The sequence below is a fragment of the Malus domestica genome, chromosome 09 (genome assembly GCF_042453785.1).
Source record: "Malus domestica chromosome 09, GDT2T_hap1".
Classification (NCBI taxonomy): Eukaryota; Viridiplantae; Streptophyta; class Magnoliopsida; order Rosales; family Rosaceae; genus Malus; species Malus domestica.
The window spans coordinates 19422521-19432487 of record NC_091669.1 but is presented as its reverse complement, the minus strand read 5'-3'; positions in this window follow the sequence as shown (position 1 = coordinate 19432487).

The window sequence follows — 9967 nt, the reverse complement described above, 5'->3', positions numbered from 1 at the left end:
AAAGAATATGGCTCAATATCAACATAGCTCATTGATGAATCTAGTAGCTACTGTAAAACCAAACTTAACATTGGGTTATCATCAATTTGTGATCCCATAATTCTCATGTGCATGCGCATGCATAGTTTATAAGCATTTCATTACTTTGGATATCCTTACCTCTTCAGGGGATTTACATTGTCTCTTTTAGGACAGTCGTCTCTTATTAGATGAATTGTTGGAAGAATTTTGATCATAACCTTATCTAGAGCGTTATAAAGCTTGGATTTTAATCTCTACTTTTGGGAAGTTGAATCATTGGAACTTATATGTCTATCATTCTCTAGGCATAGAACATATTTAAATTTTCATGTCCTTGGATTGTTCTTAAATACATGTTGCGACTGTTATGCTTCGGGCATGCAACCGTTTAGTAGTGTCAAGTCCATAGATTGTCTTATTGAGACTTCAATCCATAAGACATCTTTGTAACTTGTTAATGCATTTATTAATTAATTAGCAACTTTCAAAATTTGGATTACATTTTTGTTCATCATTTGAATGATATAAATTGATGCAATAGAATAACAGTTGAAGTCGTTCTTGTCCTTTAGTCATCATAGACTCAGGTAGAGTTTGTTGGGGCTATGAATACGATTCTCATTGTTGAACTTTGGTCTTCATTGACTTGGTCAGCCACTCATTTTCTCCATTTGAACTTTTATGGGTTTATTGTTGATCTTTCTGCTCCAGCCTCCTACACAACAAAAGTGGTGCACAACCTTTTGCCTTTGAATGGTCCTTCAAAACATCACTTCTTGTTGACTCATCCATGTTTAGCAGCTTAAATGTAATGAGTTTAGACCTGGCATTCGTGTCATTTTTTTCGTGTTCATGTGATACCTGATATCTTAACGGGTCAAGTCGTGTAACACCAGTTAAAATAAACGAGTAAAATGACCCGACTCGATAATATCAACAGGTAATATGACCCGACCCGTTACTCATTAAGGAAAATATATTTAAACCAATAAATAATCAAATGAAAAACATAATACTAAATAAGTATATACGTACCATATTGTCACATCCAAAACATAAAAACGTATTTTTCTTTTAAGTATAATTTCGCTTACCTAAATTGATAAAATGGTAAAATTGGAAAATATTGGAATAGAGAAGGTGTTTTTTTGTCCAAAAAAGTTCTAATAATATAAGTGAAATAGAATCCAATGATACAGATTTACTTTCATTTATCATACGGCTGTTATTTAAGTAAAGTCTTTAATAGTTTTTTAATTAATGTAGAAGTGTAAAAAATATAGAAAAAATATATAAACGCTCGTAATGATAAGCTTTATAACTTTTATGAAGAGCTTAACTTCGAAATTTGCCACTATAATCATATAAATCATAGATCAAAATTTAACCATTGATTGTTGTTTATATTTACGCTTCATTGTTCTCATCAAATTTTGTTTTTTTTCAGATTTTCTTTCTTGAAAACATGATCTATTAGAGGATGTAGGAAGATGAAAGGTTTGAATCGTTGATATTATATTCAGAGTTTTACAGTTAGTGAAAATATTGCTTGATGTTTATAAAGTTTCTACAAACTATATGACATCAACTCATATTTCAATTAACCGTAAATATCAAAACCTGATATCCAAGATCTGAACCGTTCATTTTCTTACATCCGCTAGATGATCATGTTTTCAGAAAAGAAAATTTTAAAAATGAAATTCAGTAAGAAGAATAAAACGAAAATGACAATCAATGGTTAAATATAAATTTAAGGTTTATGGATTATAGTGTTGGATTTCGAGCTGACCCCTTTATGAAAGTTGTAAAGCTTGTCACTATGAGTGATTGTATATTTTTTTTACATTTTTTACACTTCTACAATAATTATTATTAATTTTATTAATTTTTCCCTCAAGTAAAAAACATTATCCATGAGGGTTTGAAGGATTTTAAAAATCTAAACGATAATGTAAGTGTAACCATTATTTACTCATGGAGGAATAATGATGAATCACGAGTGTTTATATATTCTTTCACATTTTTCATACTTGTATGTATGTCTTCTTAGTTCTTGCCTATACAAATACTTTACTAGTTTATTTTAATTTTGGACAACAACATGTTTAAGTAAAATTTATCCTAGTAATGATAATAAGGAACTCTCATAATAAAAATAAATAATGACTAAAACTTTTTTTTTAAACATATATATAATAATAATACAAAACTATATATTTAATATAGAATATATTGTATATATTAATATGGCTATTGTATTTTATAATAAATGTTTTAGTAATTAAACTTTAAAATTATCAAAATAATTTTTTTCTTAACGGGTCGAAACGGGTTACTCACGTGTTACCTGCATGTATACCCGTTAAGAACCTGTTATTAATGGGTTCTTTATGGGTCACCCGATAATGACCCGATTAGTTATCGTGTTGACCCGAAACCCATTATTTTCGTGTCGTGTTAGAAACTCCCGGGTCTGAATGAGTTAATATCGTATTAACTGTTTCGAGGTGTTAGTGACTTGAAATCCCGTGCCAACAACAATTGAAGATAACTACTCGAAAGAAATGCAAGGTAAGCAATCATGTAAGGTTCCAGGCAATCAGTTCCAAACATGAAGTTTGATTTCAGGTTCTAACTGATTGCTCTCTTTCTTCTTGTCTTGCAGGCAAGAGCAATGACAAAGGAAAAGACTAAGAAAAAGCATGATATGAGTTAATTTTACTCGACCTTGTTGATATGAGATACTTTTGCTCTTGAAGAAAAGCAGTAAAAGAATTTGATGTTGGTGTAAAATTTTTCTATCAAAAATATTTTCTTGCTGAGGAAATAAGTTGGGCATTTTGAAGAACTTGGTTAAAGAGGTATTCTTAGAGAGGAGGAAAGCTTAGTATTTTGAGAGGCTAAAGCATTTTTGGAGGTCTACCTTGCCATTGAGGATGAAGGTCGACATTTATAAGAATTTCCCAATAGAAGAGTTAGGCATTTTTGGAGGTCTACCTTGCCATTGTCATCCATGCTTGTCAGCAACAGTTGTGTAATTTGGAATAGTGAAATTCACGCATTTCAACTTTGTCAAAGATATTTTAACAGAGTTATCTTAGAAATCTGAAAAGTTGAGATTGGGTCTAAGGAATGCCTACAAATTTTATTCAGGAAAATCCGGGCTTTGAAATTCAGGGAGGGGTGTCGTTTCAATTTGTGAACAAGTAGCCATGTTGCCTCTTCTTTTTATAGAGGCATCAATTGTATTCAAAATGCATGTCGGAAAATTGCCTGCCTGTGAAAATTGCCTCTGTTGTATTTCTGAGATTTCAATTTATTTGTTCTTTTTTTCTTTTATCATTTCTAAAAATGGCTTGCCATCTAATTGTTGTTTTGATTTGAATGTTGCGGAAGATGAAGACATGCCTCTTCAGGACAATATTTTGGTGCATTTCCTTCTTATCCTTTAATGGTCCTCTAATTGTTGTTTTAGTATTGTATTGATAAGAGGGTAATGAACAAATTCAATGAAGAAAACGTTTCCATCTGATGTCAGAAAGTTGGAGTTTAAAATCCATTACATGGCTGTTAGTTTTTCTGCAGATTTCGGGTCTATAGTAGTATTTCTAAGATTTGGAATGAATTAACCATTGGATCTTTCTAAGATATTGATCTATTAAAAGAGAAAGGATAAGGAATAACTTTTATGAATGAAAATTTTTGTTTGAGCACAAGAAGTCGGAGTTTCAAAGCTCGTAACACAATTGTTAGTTTTTTTGCAAATTTTAAGTATGTACCTTATTTTATTATTCAAGTTTGAGCTTCTTCACTTGTGGCACCAAGGGAATGAATGCAACTTAAATGATATGCAAATGAAGATGTAACAACATCAAAAATCTTTCAATTGAACATTGAGAGAATTTGGAATGAATCTATACCAACAATTCTAAAGATAAGAGCAACTTGCTAAACCATCCAAGTGGAAATAATCACCGAGATATGCTCAGATGATTTCTCTTAACCATGATGATGGATGCAAGTATTTCAATAAGCCAGGGTTTTTATCAACGTTACGGGAAAAAAGATTTGGAATTTGGGAGCTAAAACCCCTATATACTCCCCAAAACCTAAAATGATAAGCTCATGAGTACTACCCAAAAATTCCACCTCGGTGTGTGGATATTTTGGTGAAATTCGTTAGCTGCAACCAACTCACAGTGATTGCACATGTCCACAGGTGATAGGACATGAATAAAAAGATGTGATCACATGTAGTATTAAACATGCACGAGCACATACTTGACTAGGCATAAAACACTAGACAGCAGTCGTAACTATGTAGATGAATAAGCTATCCATGTTCCATACGTTGTCGTGAGATTTTCTTAATTGATGATGCCCTAGCGACATGAAGTCGATCGTTTGCTCATTAACTTGGTTAATCTATGTCTGTTAGAGTAGGGAAGGAAGAGAAATGGACAAGAAAATATCTGATAAAGAAATATCGACATAGCTTCAATTCATGCAAGAAAATAGATTTTTACAAATTATTGAAGTGTGGTTTTGTGATGCAATTTATAACGTCAAGATTACGAATGGCTGAGGTGTTTTTGTTGCATTGAGGAGCGCGTGGGAGGAATGGGGCATGTCAATCGAGTGCAATTTCTAAAAAAGTGGTCCAAAAAGACCCATAAATGGGGTATATCTTGGCATATTCGAGTCAGGCTCAGCGATCTCTCACATGAGTGTCTGGCATCAGTCTCTCCACTTTCCAGTTTGCTAGAAACCTATAAATTATGTGGCAAATGCCAAAATTTATGTAGGGTTTCAAAATTATCTCAAAGATAGGATGTGTGAGAGGAAGTGAGATTAATGAACGAATTACAATGCAAGTGTAAGAAGCGTACTAGAGTAAAATCTGAGATATCTAGATCCAAAAGTTTCATATAACTTATCTCTATGGTCTCTTGTATGATAGATGCCATGTACCTTCTATGTATATCAATGATTATTTGGCCTAATTGGATTTGTTTTTAAAGTCTGTGAATGACAGTTAATTTGTTGTGACAGGGCTGGCCCTAAGGATAGTCCATGTAGGCGCCAGCCTAGAGCCCCCACTTCGGAAGGCCCCTATATCTTGTAAATAACATATAAATATAGAAAAAGTAAGAAATATCATAATGTTGTGGTCTATTTTATCTGACAAGGTTATGGTGGCCGACATCAAGGAAAAGAGAGTGAGAGAGATGTGTTTGTAGAATTGTAGGGGAATGTGCGTGTGTTGTTATCCCTCCTACATTGTGCCTTTATTTATAGTAGTAAAAGGAGAGAAGATATTCCTTCTTCCCCAAGAAATACAAGATACAGTAGGAAAGGGTAACTAGAATCAAATCAAATCTAGGATTTACATAATCACACTTAAACTAGGAATGTTTACAACACTCCCCATTGAGTGTGTAAATACTCAAGGTAGATTTAGCATCATGCAGAGGTTGAGGAAGTCAAGTTGTCGGACTGATTCTAAGGAACAACGCTTTTTCTCAATAAGGTAGGGACTTGCATAAGTAGTATGTCTCACTAAAAAACCCTAAGGCTATGGCAAAAACCCGAGGAGGGACAAAATCCATAGTCTAAGGGAAAATGAGTGAGAAATGCAAAGTCAAAAGAAATGTCTACGAGATGTCATCAGGGATATGACTAGCCCAATGTGGGTGCCTTGTTAAAACCTAGTTAGGTAGCAAAAACCCAATGTGAAAAATGCTCCTAATTGCAGGGAAAAATAGTACATTAAGATTAAGTAAGTACTTCAGGATACTCCTCCCGAGTTTGACACAATTCCAAAGAGAAATAGAAAAGTTACAACTCAAAAAGTTTACGTATACCAATTCCATAAACAAGCTTTTTAAACGTCACCTTTGGCAGTGATTTGGTGAAGAGGTCGGCTAGATTGTGTTGTGAGCGAATTTACGTGATTTCAATCTTCTGATGCTCTTGTTGTTAATGTGAAAATAAAAACTTCGGCGCAATGTGCTTGGTGTTGTCTCCTTTGATGTAACCTTTCTTGAGTTGTTCGATGCATGCTGCATTGCTTTCAAAGATCGTTGTCGAGACATAAATGGCAGGATAAAGATCGCAGGAGTTTCGAATATGGCCCACTACTGCTCTTAACCAAAAGCATTCTTAAGTTGCTTCATGTAAGGCGAGAATTTCAGCATGGTTAGACGAAGTGGCAACTAAGGTCTGTTTAGTTGACCTTCAAGAGATTGCGGTGCCTCAAACGGTAAAGACATAACTCGTTTGAGAACGCGTCTTGTGCGGATCAAACAAGTATCTTGCGTCGGCATAACCACCAAGGCGAGAATCAACTTGAGGAGCAGAGGGTGCGACATCACTCGAGGAGCATAGGGATAAAACAAGCCCAAATCCGTAGTACCCTTAAGTAACGAAGATGTCTTTCACGCTGGTCCAGTGTCTGTGTGTAGGTGCATTACTGTATCTTGCCAAAAGATTAACAGCGAAAGATATGTCGGGTCTAGTGCATTGAGCTAAGTACAATAAAGCGCCTATCGCACAGATAAGGAACTTCAGGTGCCAAAATCTCTTCATCACCCTCCTTTAGACGAAAGGGATCTCGTTTTGCATCTAGCGATCGAACGACCCTAGAAGTACTCGAAGGCTTCACTTTATCCTCATTAAAACAGCATAACGCCTTCTGGGTGTAATTCGATTGATGTACTAGGATTCCATCCAAACAATGCTCTATCTCGAGACCGAGACAGTATCGAGTCTTACCTAGATTTTTCATCTCAAATTCCAACTTCAGGTGCGCGGTAGTTCTTGTGAGCTTTTCAGGAGTTCCGATGAGATTCATGTCATCGACATATACTGCAACAATCGTAAATCCGGAATATGACTTCTTAATGAACGCACAAGGGCATAGTTCGTTGTTCACATATCCCTGACTAATCAAATACTCACTTAGACGGTTACGCCACATTCTTCAAGATTGTTTCAAACCGTAGAGTGAACACCTAATCCGAATTGAAAGCGTGTTCCAGGGTTTGGAAATATTTGAACCAGTTAATGTAAATCATTCAGGAACTTACATACAGATTTTCGTATCAAGATCCTTATAGAGATACACAGTTACTACAACCATCAGCTGCATATCCAGTTTTTCGGAAGCTACCAAACTTATAAGGTAGCAAAAAGTAATCACATCCATAACGGGTGAATAAGTTTCGTCATAGTCAATCACGGGGCGTTGTGAGAAGCCTTGTGCAATAAGATGAGCTTTGTAACGCATAATTTTGTTCTTCTCATTACGTTTCCGAACAAAAACTCACTTGTAGCCAATGGGCTTCACATGTGGAGAAGTAGAAGCTACAGGTGTAAACACATTACATTTCGCAAGCGAATTAAGTTTGACTTGGATTGCTTATTTCCAGTTTGACCAATCAATTCTACGTCGACATTTATCAACGGAACGCAGTTCAATGTCATCGCTCAACATGATCTCAGTAGCAACTGCATATGCTAATACATCGTCAGCAATCATCTCGATTCTACTCTACATATCATCTCAGCTAGCATAATAGACTGAGATCTCTTGATTCTCGGGAGGAGGATTTGTCTTTTCAAGGACGTTTCCATAATCTAGAATTTCCTCATGAGTTGGATAGAATGAGTAAGCGATAGTCAGATTCACGGTAGGTTCTTCAGGACGTTGTGCCATGGTTTTCTTCTTCTGGGGGTGTGAATCTTTTGAATCAAGAGGTCTGCCATACTTTTGTATATGTGCAGATGATTGGCTAGCCACTAATGTACGTGGATCACCAAGATTGGCGTCCTGGGCTTCCAGGAGGGTAATCCGTCATACATTTGGTACATACATCTTTGCAGGCGTATTCACAGCTAGAATGTGTGATCTTGTTATGTGCGCTAGATCGGTGAAATCATCTGGCATGCTCTGAAGATCTAATATGTGCTGCATTTCGGTTTCAGTCTGAGCGATGTGAGGATCTAAATGAGACAAAGTGGGAGTCATCCACGATAATTCGAGTCGTTCTTCAGGAACGTTGACGTTATTATCTCCCCCTAACGATGGGAAGACTGTCTCATAGAAGTGACAATTCATGAAACAAGTGGTAAACATATCACTTGTCAAAGGTTCTAAGTAACGAATAATCAAATGAGAATCATATCTGAGATAAATTATTATCCTTAGCTGAGGCTCCATTTTTGTACGTAAGGGCACCGAGATCGGCACATATACCGCACAACCAAATACGCTCATATGCGATATGTCGAGTTCGTATCCAATAACCAAATGAAGGGCACTAAATGGTTGTGTCGTAACAGGTCTTAGGCGGACCAACTTTGTTGCGTGCAATATTGCATGGCCCCAAGCAATGATCGGAAGCTTGGTACGTATGACCAACGATCAAGCAATAATTTGTAAGTGCTTAATGAAAGCCTCTGCCATGTCGTTTTGGGTGTGAACATAGGGTATAGGATGTACAACTTCAACCCCAACCGACATGCAATAGTCATCAAAAGTTTTAGATGTGAATTCTCCAGCATTATCCAATCGAATAGATTTGATCAGATAATTAGGGTGGTGAGCCCTGAGCTTGATAACTTGACCTAACATTTTGGAGAATGCAGCATTCCTTGTAGACAATAAACACATGTATGACCAACATGTGGAAGCGTCAACCAAAACCATAAAGTATCTAAATAGTTTGCAAGGAGGGTGAATTGGTCCACAAATGTCCCCTTGAATCCATTGTAGAAAAATGGGAGGGTTCGAACGAATCTTGTCATATGAAGGCTTAGTAATAAGCTTTCTCATCGAACATGTTTGACATGTGATTCCTTGGATCGAACCTATGTTTCGGGTTAGTGGATGCTCGTGTGATGATTTGAGGATACGGCGCATTGCTATTCGTCCAGGATGTCCTAAACGATCATGCTAAAGTGTAATTTCATATGCGGTCCCAGTAGTAGGGCCGGCCACATAGTGGCATTTTATGGGGCGTATAGTCGTAGTATACAGACCACTCGGGATATGCTTCATCTTTTCTAGAATACGCTTCTGGCTATATTCGTAGGAAGTTATGCACAAAAATTCAACTCTGTTTTCTACGTGGGTTTCAACGTGGTAATTGTTATCTCTATTGTCCTTGAAACTCAACAACGTTTTTTCGGAACGTGGAGAATAGAGTGCCTCGTAAATGGTCAAGATTGTATCATTAGACAACATTATACGTGCCTTACCGTATCCTTCTATCAAGTTGGATGGGCTGAGAGGGTTGTCAAATGTGCATTCTTAGGTATGAAGTTAGTGAAATAAATGCTTTCACGCAAAACTGTGAGCGTGGTTGCACTATCTGCCAGACAACTAACTTTCCCACTAGTCATACCTAGAATGAAAATTTAATTTGAATCGGTTACATGCATAAAAGTTCATAAAAACAAATATCAATTCAAAATAATTTTATTTATTCAAGGATTAAAACTTAATATCCAAAAACAAATCACCAACTAATAATCTAAACATAAAGAAATATTGTTCAAAAATCAACCAAAAACAAGGGGGGTTTGGCCACTAGGTGGAATTTAGCCGCAATTATCTTATTTCAACTAAAAAATAAGTCTATGTCTAAGATTCTAATCTTCCATAGGGGTGGTATCCTCATGAAAGTCAGAAACCTCCATCTTTATAGTCTCCGATTCATCCACTTGCATGATGTTTGATTCAAACTTCTTACGACGAGAATGATATTTATATACAACCTTCGTGGGAGCTCAAAAAAAACGGGACCAATTGTCATGTGAACCACAACGATAGCACATATCCTCATCCATGGTTTGAGGTGCTTTGCCCTTATTCTTGAAGTTCAGGGCTTTGAGAGCGAGGTTTGGGCGCTTCAGGGCTTTGTTTCCTCCCTTAAATGGG